Source organism: Wasmannia auropunctata, unplaced genomic scaffold (genome assembly GCF_000956235.1).
Source record: "Wasmannia auropunctata unplaced genomic scaffold, wasmannia.A_1.0 LD336050.1, whole genome shotgun sequence".
Classification (NCBI taxonomy): Eukaryota; Metazoa; Arthropoda; class Insecta; order Hymenoptera; family Formicidae; genus Wasmannia; species Wasmannia auropunctata.
In genome coordinates, this window is record NW_012026840.1 from 622327 (window position 1) to 636290 (window position 13964).

Below are 13964 nucleotides of genomic sequence, written 5' to 3' on the forward strand. Positions count from 1 at the left end.
GTAATATGTGTTCTAATTTTTTATAGTTCATGTGTAATATATAAAATTAATGTATTAGCCTGTTAAATATCGATTTGAGCACGTACGTCCCAAAGCCTTTGATATCTCAGTTTACACATTTATTTATACTCATACATTAGTGACAGAAATATTTTGTATTTTATTTATTTACATTAGCACTAAAGTTTAAAATAATGCTCAATTCGTAGAAAATAAAATAATGTGGGAAAAAACAAAAAAAAATTGTTTTGAAAGAAAAAAAATTCCTTCGAGCCGGATTCGAACCAGCGACCTATGGATGTCCATTACTCCAACTACAGTCCACCGCTCTACCAACTGAGCTATCGAAGGCTTGGGAACGTACGTGCTCAAATCGGTATTTACCTGGCTAGTACATTTACTTTATATAGCACATGAAGTATAAGAACTTAAAAACACGGGTTACTAATTATTTAAATGCAAAACAATTGTGACTAAATAATGTTTTTTTAATAAAAAAATCAATATTTTTGTCTTTATAACATATGTATAACGATATATGAAATATATTATTGAGATATATAGCGTATAAATAACAGAACGTTACGATAATAAATACAAAATTTATTTACTTATTTTTCTTCTAATATTAATAACATTTAAAAAATTGTATTTTACTCTATTTTTTATTTAATTAGTAACGAAGTAGTTCAGATAATATGTAGAAATGAAAATACGAGCAATATAATCTAAGGTTTATTGTCTCTTGTCGACCTTGCTATCGAACATGATACAAAAGATTGATTGTGAGAGAAAAATAGGGAAAAAGAAATAGAAAAAAAGACGAAGAGAGACATGGTAACCCAAAACATCCGCAGATAATATTTCTCCGTCTCATTCGATAAATTTCGATATTTGATTTGGTGTTGCACCATTTTGCGATACAGTTATCATTTATTTATAATGCAGCTTTAATCTTGAGAAAACAAGGCAAAAAATTATGTGTCAAAACATATTTATATGGAACTTTTATATTCGGAGAACAATTATAATTCACAAACTTGTAAACGCATTCGAAAGGCATTATTCTTTTAAGATAAAAAGAATAAAAATAATATTTTTATATGTTTTTATTTAATCAAGAAAAAAATACGTATATATATATATATATATATATATATGCATATATATATGCATATATCTTATTATTAAAGATCCATACAATAAATTCGGCAAATAAATTCGAGATCGAAAACATTTCAAACAAGTTTTTTAAAGTCATGTAAATAACAAAATAAAAATTTCGGTGATAATTATGACGAGGTGATTAAATTTTAGTGTCTTACTTCTTCCAAATACTTTCAACGAAGCACGTGCTTTCAGGTATTCTTTCTCCATTATTCGGGAAACACTAGCCTCCGGAGGATCCTATATATCTCATCGTGCATGCCAATCACCATCAAAGCGTCGTAGACGCCCGTGCTTCATGGCTCGATACAGTTTACATAAAACTATAAAATTATGGCCGTAGACGAAGGAGACGTCCCCAGGAGGAAAACGAAGACCCTGCGGGTGGGGGGTGGGCCAAATCGTAAAACCGATGGGGTATTTTTACATGAAGTCATTAAACTCGGTTTACGGCGAAACAAAGTGCCTCGCCACCCGCGCCCTCCCATCGCTTAATTACTCCTCATCGCCGAATTAAGGTCCTAGATCGCACTCTGGTTTAATGAGAGACGAATGTTTAATGAGGGATTCGCGGAGAGAAACGTGTTCCCGGTTCATGAGATAGTTTTCACGACGTCGGGAAAATCTCAAGTCGGTTTCTTCCCCTCCCCCTCCCCCGTCGTCAGAAGGCGCCAAGAATTATGTAAGCCGTTGTGCGCCGCTTTCGCAAGAACAGCAGATTTCTCCGCGCTTCCCCAATTTCACGAGCGTCATTTAAGGCTTGACCTCGTTACCAAGCGATATTGGTTAAGAAATTCATAGAGAGTATACAGTGTTCCAGATCGAGAGCAACGATTTTTCATACGCGAGATCTCTAGAGTGTTCTTGTTGCACAATGCAAAATCCTGGAATATCGAATAATTGCATTTCGGGCATTCAGTTCTGAGCGAATGGATCTCAATGTGCTCCAGAGTACAAAGACTGACAAAATTCAGATCTCGTAAATTCCGAAGTAGCTCTTGAATTATTTAAAGGGAAGTTAAGTTATTTAAGGAACGGCGACGGAAACGTTCTATCTTTTATATACAAGCGCGTATCTCCGTTTCGCCATGGGCCAGCTTTATCGCCGCGCAATATCCCGTGCTTTAAAGTCCATCTTTAAACAATGATAGCAACGAGCGGGAGATGGACCGGCTAAAAGCACCGCCAGGATGGATCGTATAAGCCGCGTCTTTAAAGCAGTCGCGTAGACAAACAATTTTTAGGGGCAGTTAAGTCGCGACATTGTACACGAGCGAAGTGCCAAGACTATCGTGTACACGCGTGCATCTTCCAGCGGATCATTCGATACGAGGAAGCACGCCGTTTCCGGTACGCGTCTTCGAGAGATTCTTTTTACGAAGCGGGGTACTTTTACGCGACGCGCGTTTCGGGCGTATAAAAAGAATTTCTTGTCTTATTTAAACATCGGTCTCCCTTCTATGCCACCTCCCTCTCCCTCGAAGCCTAATAACGTTTTTACGATGTAAAATATTTCGAAGGGTGTGTCGCGAGATCGCGAAGAGGGTTGGGTCGCGCGCGCGTCGCGCCGCGTTCCGATGACTGTAATAAAACACCTTGTAATTGACGCGACGCGTAAATCTTAGATATCGAGGTTTTACGGGGAAATTGGCTCAAGAAGCTGCCCATTGTTGTTGGATTCACGCGAAATTCCTCGGCGTCGAGATTATATACGAAATAAGGCGCCATTGTGATCGCAACGCTTTGAAAATGGTAACACTATCTATTTTCATTTGTTACTGTGTACCAGTATTTACAGAATGGAAAGCTTTTCTCTTCCAAATTTCAAGCGCCCCTCGAGATTTCGTGAAGGGTGCTCTGCAGTCCCTGTTTCCAGTGCGTTCGACGGAATTGCCTCGAGACAACGTGCAAGAAGTCGAATATACGCGTTTCGTGTATAAACGGACGTATAAACGGCGAAGTTACTTTATACCTCCCCCGGATTTAAGGAGTTACGCCATAAGCTATAAAGATTCCCGTCATAACTCGAACGGTATCACATTTTATTTAATTGCCCCGCGGCTCACTCGCCCGCGAGCTTCTCTTCCTCCCCCGCGTGCATAATATTATTTATTGCCAAAGAAGCTGTTAAAGTTTAACGTCACGGAGGCGCTCACTCTCAAAATTAAACGCGATAAAATGTTTGTTATCCAATCGGCCTGCTACTTAATGTCCTTCCGCTCTCCTCCCCCGCGCGTTTGCCGTCGCGTGCGCCGTCTTTCCCGCCTGAATTTGTAGAGAGAAATACCCGGGTTAATCCACCGCGCTAGAACGGCCAGCGACGTATTATCTTGCGGATAAGAACGCAGGGAGTCGGATAGCTTTACAGCCATTTAGTTGCGAAGACGGTTATAAGCGCTCTCCAAAGTACGTAGACGTGCATTACGATTCAGATAATGGAATGTTTGAGACCGTTTGCATTAGCATATCGCGGTGTTACAACGCGAAATTTGAAACTATGAATAACAGAAGATGTCCGAGAGATACACCAGAGAGAATAAATTTCGCGGCGAGCGGTGGGGGCTCTTAATGTAATAAAATTTTGAACGCGTTCCAAGCTCGATTGTCGCTTTTGCGGTCCATGACGCATCATCGGGTGTCACAATAAAGTTCAATTACATAATGTTGAAAACAACATCCTGTAATAATAATATTCGGTACAATATGTGGTCTCCATTGAACTCCCGCCGTTAATCTCGCGATATCGTTATCGCGATAAATTCACGAATATCAGGTATCTACGATATCCAATAGCTGTTTAACGTCATCACTTTGTCCTCCTATCTCATTTTTCCTCAGGAGACGATGGGAAACTGTACGACATTATCTCACGGATAAGGAACACAGAGAGTTGAATAGCTTTACAGCCATTCAGCTGTGAAAACAGTTATAAAAGCAGAGAATAAATTTCGCGAAGGATAGTGTAAGTTTTTAATGTAGTAAATTTTGAACGCGTTTGATTTCCGCTTTTGTGACTCGTGACACGTCACCGTGATGGCGGTATAACAGTTTAGAGATCATAGCATTCCGTAATAATCGTATAATATTCATCTCATTGCTAAATCTTATTATCGTTAGTCCTCTCGTTCGCGATATCTGATAGCTATTTAATGTCGCTCTCTGTCTTTCTGTTCCTTCCGCGGAACGACGGAAAACTATACGACGATCCGTACATTATCTCGCGGATAAGACGGACTTTACAGCCACCAAGTTTCCGAGGACGATTATACGAAAACCTTTCGAAAGTATATATCGAGTACGACGGATACGACATATTCGCCAAGTAAGCTCGACATTGTCGATCAGTTAAGCTCCGAGCCGCGGGAGAGTCTAAAGTCGCGATAAATTCGGCGTCGCGGAAGGATGCATAAATCTCCTTAATTTACTGCCACGTAACTTTTATTCCCGCGTACCACCTACCGCATTACGCTAGCTGGCAGTATCGAAATGGTTTAGAACTTTTGAACCACCTATCGTCGCGATAAGCAGCCACTTCGACCTCGGGATTATTAATTTAGACTCGTAGTGCTTTATATCGCACGCCAGTAATCCAGAGTTTCATTCGCGACGTCGAGACGGTAACGATCGTTTGAAAAATTCAAACGCGCTCTTCCTCTTCCCCCGAAGTGAATCAATGTTTAAGAGATGTCTAAAGTCATGAAAAAACTTGCGATAAATAAATTAAATTATTCCTTTAAGTTCTCGAAAGAATGACACTTCGCCGAGGAGTGATCGACTCGATTTCGTGATGGAAATCTCTTCGAAAGTGCATTTCCGGGATATCAGGATAAAAGCTCGTGTGATTCTCGATTACACGTTCCATCATTACGGGAAGTATTTTATCGCCTGTCTGAGTTACGGGGTTCCGCTCGTTAACCGGAAAGTTCCCGGTCCCGGGGATCGTCGCGCTCAAATTTAAATTGGGAAAGTATTTTACGAGCGCGCGGGAGTTTCACGGTAGCGTTGTCACATCTTGATGAACTTCCGGTAACGATCGTAGGAAAATGTCGGCGTCGTCTGCCGCCGCCTACGTTGGAAACCCGCTATACGACCGCGCCGCGGGAATCTGGTTCACGAAACGAGGATCCACCGCGATTAATGAACGCCGATTACTTATTCGTGCCATTTACTCCTGATTGGGAGCGTCGTCGTGATTATCATATAACGGGTTACCCCGGAATATGAGCAATTTATTTAACACCCTTAACACCTGGCTGCCGCGCGATCCAACGAAATCAATAATACCGACGTAGGAAGGAAAAATTATGCAAGACATTTGTATATAAAATTGAGAAATTTTAGAAAAACAAGAAAATGAAAAATAATTATACATAATATTGCCCTAATGCCTTTAAATGTATAAAAATAATTATATACATTTTCTATATGCAATGAATTTTCTATATGCAAATAGATAAAGAGAGACATGTTTTATTACTTTATAACTTTAATGTTTAATATATTTTTAAAGATTAATATAAATACTGTTCACATATTATTAAAAAATTATAGTAGATGACACTTTTCACTTATGTTAGATTTTCTTATTATATATTATAAACGTGTATCGCATAAATAATTTATCTAATCCGATCAAGCTTATGACTACCACGACTAAAAATTACATGCTATCTCAATTAATCAGCGAATGGAGCAAGTAGCGTTTGGTAGCAGAAAACGTTTGTGCAACCCGGGCGATGACGGACGAGCACGTGAGACGGCATAAACGCGCACCATTAAACCCATCTCTGTGTGTTTACGAAACAGGCGGAAAAAGCGCTAGACGGGAGAGAAAAAGTGTATCGTATCCGCATTTAAAATGGATAGTCCGACACCCCCTTTGCGTCACTTATCCTCGCAGTCGCAATTCGCGCACGCTTCGCATCGCCCCTCACTAATGCTCAGTACAATGCAAACGCCCTGTACATTTTTCGTAATGTGTACGCGTATTTATAGAGTACACATCACGAAATCCACGATTTTGGTAACGACGATATTTCTCGGCGACGTGGAAAGATTAAGTAAAATCTGTATAATCAAACAAATCTATATGAAGATTTAAGAAGCTGAGAGACTTCCAACCACGTACTATTTCGATATTGAGACGTATTTTTGCTGAGATTTCCTAGGACACCCTGTACATATACAAACAGCTACCTGCGAAGCCGAATGCGAATGCACACGTGTTGTGCGATGTCCGCCTACCTGACAATACGCCATCTCGGCAGGCTCGTAAAACCGCTCTTTACTCGCGCTGCGAAATGGTCAGTAGATAAACGCGCCGCGGACACTTGCCCGACGTAGATTACAATAATCCGGCATTTCCGCGATCTCCGATGCGAACGGCTCGTCCACGTAAAATCGTCTCGTAGTTTTTTTCCTACGAATGACTCAGCGAATTCCTCATGGAAGATCCGATCCACAAATTTACATCGCTAGATTTAAATAGCGAATTTGCATAGCGAGTTTACGTGCGGTGGCATACCGGCATTTTTTTTGAGGCTCTCGATACGACCGCGACGTAAATACGGAATTATCGAAATCTATCCTACATCGTAGAGGTGTGCGAATCAAACATTTGCATGGTCGAATCGAATCGAATCGAATTTCTTTAATACGAATACAAATCGAATCTGAATCAAATTTTCCCAGATTTACATTACATGTTAATTTAAACGTAATAAATATCAGAATGTATGAATTACATTATTTTACGTAATGATTTAAACAAATTGAAGACCTGTTTTGGATTTACATCTCATTACAAAGGATCATGATCTTATGTGACATTTTGAACTAGAAAATACGTAATTAATAATATGTGTATATACGAATAGTTCGAATGCTTTAGAATATTTTCTATATTAATCTACATGGATATACATTACATACATCAAAAATACTTATTAGATAAGAATAATTGATCGCGCGGGAGATATAATTGAAGCAAATAAAATAGGTGGTCGATTCTAAATCGAAACATTGTTGATTCAAAATTCTCGAACTATCTTACAAATTCGATTCGATTCGATTTCGAACTATTCGCACACCTCTACTACTACTATCGAGTCCGTAAGCGAGCGGACTGGGTATCAGCTGTGGATCGTATTTCTTCGAGCAATGCTGCGAGCGCTTCCTCGTTTTTCTTTTTTTCCCCCCTTCGATCGCCGCGGTATTATTGCGTCGCGACCGTAACTTCGACACCGACGTGAAAAAACGAACGAGCTCGAGAGCTCGAAACGATAGGTAATAAAAGTCACTTCGGGTGCGTCCGGGCGGTGATTCGGGAGAGATAAGAGGCCTGATGGACAGCGCGAAATCGAGCGAGGCGCGACAACGCGATAACGCGGGCTCCGCGAACGCGCGCGCGTATCGCCCGACAGCCGACGATTACGCGCAGACGGATAAACGAACGACGAGCGTTATAGGATCCAGCCGCGCGATTGCGTAATCGCTGATTAAGCGACTTCGGCGGACGATCGAGAGAGCGGGGCTCTCGACATAATCGGCACGTGGACACGCGACTACCGACAACTACATGTATCGGTTACGTGTATATACAACGAAACCTCTTTAATGTTTTGATAACGCATGTCGACACGGTCAAACTACATTAATCTTAAAATGCTTCAGTTTACTCGTGTACAATTGATTATATATTTTAAATAATACAACAGCACAACAAAATGTGTAAATATAAAAAAAAATCTACATATTGTGCGAAATGGACAGTGGACCATACGGACAGTAGTGATACATAAAAAAAAATCCCATTAGGTCCCACCGAGATTTGAACTCGGATCGCTGGATTCAAAGTCCAGAGTGCTAACCATTACACCATGGGACCTTCTCGGGATGGTCGACTTTATTGAACGTACAGGTCGACTGTCCAAATTAAAAATTTGATCTCGTAAATGACTGCAAAAAAACGGAAAGCTAAAAAAAACAAAATGACAACAAGTACAAAACGTAATATATTTTATAATTGTCGATTTTATTTTCGATCAAGCTAAATATATACACGTTCTCGCGTTTGCTGTCTCAGCATCACGTCTATGTTGCGCCTTCCTAAAATACCGCTCGTTCACAAATAAATTTCGAGCCCTATCATGTTACATGTCCGCCGTCGTGAAAGTGGTTATTTACAAACCCCTTGCTACATTGCACCCCGTTCTACCCTCCCCTCGCCCTCCCGCCGTACCGCGAAGGAAAGAAAAAAAAAGCCTCTCGAGCCGTTTCGCGAGTGTCGTCCCGAATCGGAAGAGCGGGGCAAACAATGTATAAATTCAAGCACCCCTCCAAAGTGAGAGAAACGGGCAGGGGTGGGCAGAAGGGATAGAGGGTGGAAACATAGATTTCGAAAGCATCGACAAGCGGGAGCTGGTGGAGGTCGACCCCTTCTCGCCCCGTGTCAACCCCTAATTGAACGGAAGCCGGCAATAAATATTACCGTTTCTTTCGTGGGGCCGATTTTATAATGGCGCGCAGCCGTGGCACCGACGACGGAAGCGGATGTGCAATCAATGTGACATACGCTCCGGGGATTTATACCCCGGTGGTCGCTCTCTACGTGCGATTAACTTGCAATCGGATCGGGAACTGAAGGAGGACGCGCGGCGTCGCCGCCAGTTGCGGCGGAACTCGCGAAGTGCTAAAATAAAATGGGATCTTTGCATGGAACTTTCTTCGCGAAATCTACTGGCAACATACGTGAAAGTGCGCTGTCTATTAAGCCACGATGCCAGGGATAATATCTTAAAAGAGAATATCGACGGTAATAATAAACCGTTTACGTGCCAGAGCATTTTCTTTGCGTTTTAGATTTTAGAAAGCAAGTGAAAAAAAAAATTTAATGATTATCTTACTAACATTTGCGTAGTAATTTAATATTGCAGGAAAGTGCATGAAAAGTGTGTTAACTGCCGTAAAATATACAGCGTATCTTGAAAAATGATCAACGAAAAAGAGGAATGTCTATAAAGTATTACGTCGAAATTTATGCACTTGAATTGCTTTGAGATGACTCTCTAGAATTTGCGATTTGACACAGTTAATCAGCTTATACAGTATTATAAGCTTTTATTTTTTCATGCTAATCAGCGACTCGAATCCGTGAAAATCTATCGCTCACACGCACAAGGAGAACGCACGCATTCACATTCATCTCGATATCCGTCCTATTAGCTCGAGCCGAAAATCCATCACATGCCCGGCAAACGCATTTATCGGGGAAACACAGGTGGCATGGTCGTGGGGTACGTCTATCATCTCGCGACGCGCGGCAGAGTCATCCCTATCGGCTGACACCCACCGTCCCCCCCCTGCCCCTTCTTCCCACCCTCCGCGGTGCCTGCAAAGCCCCGGTGGTGTCGCAGGCTGCGACTTCCGGTTTCTTCTTGATAATTAGAAGCGACCCCGGCTCGTAATAACAATAACGGCGCGTGCTACGAGGCAGCGGCCCCGGGGCACCTCGTTTGACATCAAAGTGAGTCCCCCCTCCCTCCCTCTCCCCCTCGCCCCTCTCGCGCGCCTCTGTTGCCGGCATGCAACGGGGCACGACTAATGAGATTCACTTTGCTTATACGGTTTCGCCCCTGCTCTCGCGATACTCGCTTTACTCCTCTCCCTCCCCCCTCGCCTACCCCTTCGGCACGACCGACTTTGCTGGCTCGCTCGCCACCTTTCGATCATTTTGATCATCGCGGCGATACCGCGCCCCACGGTGATGGCGCACCCCTTTTTTTCCGGCTTCTCGTATCGCGACGCTGCCTTTGTAAGCCACCGCTCTCTCGTAAATATTTGAGAGCGACTCGCCTCGTTAGCGGAATTTGTTGTTGCACGTTTGACGCATATACGGAGCGGATTGGCTGCGTAAATAAAAATAATCATGCATAATTCTTTTAATTACTGACGGCCGCGCGCGACAGATTCCAGAGTTTATATGGTATAGTCCGGTTTCAGAGTTAACACATATAGCATAGAGTTAATGCACATACAGTCTGCAATTCTTTCTGTCATTCAGTAGAACATTTATTACGTTATATATACCGCGTTATATTTCAATCAGTTTAATAGATGACAATTATAGTGATGATAAGAAGATCTATTTATGAGCTTTATATTCAGTGGCTACGCGCAACGAATCCTGTGGCATGCAGAACGAGGCGTTAACGCAGCCACGGTCGGTCTTATCTACTCCATAGGTGCAATTATCCCTACCAGTTTTATTGCGCGCTTAATTGAAACAAATCATTGTAGCAATCTAAGCTTGTCCCACATACATGATCTGCTCGGCTACTTAATATTATCTCGTAAACATCGCAGCACTTCGGCACGCGGTACCTCTCTCGGCGAGAAATAATTTGTCACTTGGTGCACAGTCATCTTATATTTAACGTTATAATGAATTAATTATCGATTAGGCCAGCATCACGCTACGCGTCGCGTCACCCGTTCACCGATAATAACTGTATAAACTCGGCGAACGGTTCATCAATATTTATCATTATCATCGTCATCCTGACTGTCTTCGCATTCACCCGCACGTAAAAATCAACCGCTTACGCGCCGTTGGACCCATTAGCGAGCCCTGTTAATAGACAGCATTAATTATGTATGCATCTGGATCGACGACAAGGAGGAGGAGGAGGAGGAGATGGACGAGATCGAGGCGCGACGACGACGATTCCGACGACGATGACAAGGACGTCACGACGACGAGTGCATTATGATGCACCCCTATGTTGCCACGTGGCCGCCGCTCGGCCCGAGGCCACGCGGGGCACCGAGCTGGAGTTTAAAACGCGCGGGAAAAAGCGGGACGGATGACACGGCCGTAAGGGCGGCACGAATTAACGCTGGAAAATAAAAGAGCGCGCCCGTCACGCCTGGTGGCAAAATGGCCTGTGACTAATGCGGCACCACTTCCTGCGCTCCGGATCGAGTCCTCGACTTGGCTGCGACTCGAGTGCGACTGCGATACGCTATGAAAATCATGTCACGGACATATTGCCGGGCCGTTTCCGACCGTGGTAGATCCCCTCCCCTCCCCCCCCCCATCGATATAATTAATTACAGGAAGTTACCCCCGGCGCGAGACTCGTACGCGGCGAACGGCGAGAATTGAATCGCCTGTTATCCTCGAACTGGTCTTGCTCCCATAGCCGATACGGTTAATCGTCGTAAGGGGAGACTATATTGAAGTCGTTCTAAATTGAAGGTGGAAGTCATCAAGGTGTGTTCCGTTACGGCCAATGTAACGTGCAGCGCGTAACGGATTTTGGAAAATTATTCTTTTTCATAATTTGACGCACCCTGTGTTGCTCCCCTTAATTTAATAGTATATCCGAATGCGAAAAGACATAATTGATAGCTTATTAAATGGAAAAGGAAGATATTAAGATTGCTTTTCGATTGCATACAAAAGACCGCTTTTTTATTATTACTTGATTTATACTCCGTGTGATTTTTATGTAAAGATTACGATTTGCATTTTATCGAAAAGACTATTCTTTGTCATACCATTTTGTTTAATTTAATAATATTTGAATGTTGCGGAAAGATGCTACTGATAATCCGAATACACGAGAAAACGATAAGCATTCATTCAAGGCCGTACTATTGTTATTTATGGTATTCTTCCTTGGCTTTTTCAAGTTTAGGTATTTGATGACCATGAATTGTATTTTATAGAAAAAATAATTTTATTGTTACTCTACCGTTCCGCTTAATGTAATAGTAGGTATTGTAATGCTACGAAGAGATAGGTTTTCAAATGAAAAAGGAAGGAATTAACAATTCAAGGTCGTACGTATTGTTCACTACGTCCTTTCCCTGATTTTTTTTTCAAGTTCATTTAATGACCATGACTTGCATTTTATGAAAAATACTTATGACGTCATTTTCCATACAGCTGCATATGAAATACAGATTTGCCTAAATATGCTTCTTTTCATTCGAAGCTCGTCTCGCACGTCTGCCCCCTTCGTCGCCGACATATGCCGCGCGCGCGTTCCAGGGCCACGCGTACGCTCATTAGCGTACGGTATTACGCCGTGGCATAATTTCACGATACGGGCGCGATCATTTTCCGGAGATACATAGCAAGTCTTCCGGAAGAGCGCGGCGACTGGGGGCAGCTCTGTTGGATAGGTCAGTGCCGAGGGCCATTCATGCCCGAGAGCGCGAGACGACGACGCCGCGGGTGGGAGAGATCGCGACGAAGCTTTTTCGCATCGTCCTCCGCATCCGAGAGAGCGAGCCTCCTCCTCCCCCCCCCCCCTCCCGCTCTTTTTCCCCCCTATAGCTGCGAATCGTTGCATGGTGCGTTCACACGCGTTCACGCGCCGACACGCACGGCGTTTCAATCATTTTTATCGGGCGAAATCTGCATCTCGTCGCCGCTCGTTCCTATACGGTCGCGCCGTGACAAAAGTGGACGTAGCAGATGCCACGATGCGGGCATTATCTCGCCGATGGCATCTACGCCGGTCACGCCCATTTCGGATCATTATTCTAGTTGGCGGTTATCATTTCACTTTTCACCAAGTCTCTCTTCTAGCCCCCGGTAATGGGTAAGAAAAAACACCTCTCGGTCGGGAGACTGGGTCTCTCTCTCTCTCTCTCTCTCTCTCAATCTCCGCCATCCGCCTTTTTTTCTCTTCGCGTTAGAGAAGCTCTCGCCTGGGCACCCGCTGTGCAATTGTGTTGAGACCTAATGGTTTTCGCTCCTACAGCGAGCCACCGTGGGGATGACGGATAGAAGAAAAATACGAGAAGTTAAAAGGGAACGATTTTCGTCGTTACCTATACTGCTTTTCCGGGAGCAAAAACAGATTTTATACCTATATTTTCGGTTTTCTGGATTATTTGGTTAAATCTTTCGATTCTTTAAGGATGTATATGAGGCCGTTCTACCTGAACGGCCGGAAAAAAATGACCGTCATCCATCTAGATTCTGCTGTACTACGTCGTAGAAATGCTGTAAGTCGTTTCGGCGAGAAATAACGATGCACAGCTTGGTCCGACTGCTGACAGATTGAACTGTCGAGTAACCAACGCGTCGAGAGTATCCCCGGGATTACGTCGGATGCTGATAGCGTCGATGGAACGCGATACTTCTCGCGATACATATATGTATATATATATATATATGCACGCGTGTGTACATTTTTCGCGGGCGATTCTGTCGATAACAATTGTCGCGGCGCGTGACAAATGGCAGCGCCCACGGCCGGGATGGCCCACGGATTCTTGTAATTTTAGATTACACTTGGTTGCCCAGGGGCTATGGTTAACGCATGGTCGGTCAACCCCCTCGGCCATCACGGAGTATCTTGTCCAGAAGGGTTAGATTAGATACGTCGTTCACTTCGGGCCATATATCTGTTCGACCCCGTCTTTCCATCGCTATGCCGCGTGTGTACACACACCCATTTGTCGACTGTATATGTGCGCCTATACGTGTGTGTCGTGTGTGTGTGTGTATTTATTGACCATACGTATCCGACGTGTGTGCGTGCGTGCATGCGTTCGTGTGTGCGTACGCATGTGCGTGTGTGGACGAGCGTGAGTCGCGCGGTGAGTTACGGGGCTGCGGACAGAGTGATGCATTGCCGCAGAACCGAGAAGGACCAGATCCCACGGGAATCGAACGGGAACCCTTGCACCTCACACCATTACACCCCGTGACAGAAAGGGGGGGGGGGAGGTTGAATTATTGGAATATCGACGTTACCGGGCATTAAATGCTTCAATTA

General features: G+C 43.6%; 2 non-coding genes across 2 annotated transcripts; both read right to left on the reverse strand.

The window, feature by feature from the left end:
• Window positions 1–264: 264 nt before the first annotated feature.
• On the reverse strand, window positions 265–351 carry Trnay-gua. The gene is given in 2 exon segments: window positions 265–300; window positions 315–351. It is a non-coding gene; the product is annotated as a tRNA-Tyr (tRNA).
• A 7630-nt stretch (window positions 352–7981) lies between these two features.
• Window positions 7982–8053, reverse strand: Trnaq-uug. The gene has a single exon. It is a non-coding gene; the product is annotated as a tRNA-Gln (tRNA).
• Window positions 8054–13964: the final 5911 nt, after the last annotated feature.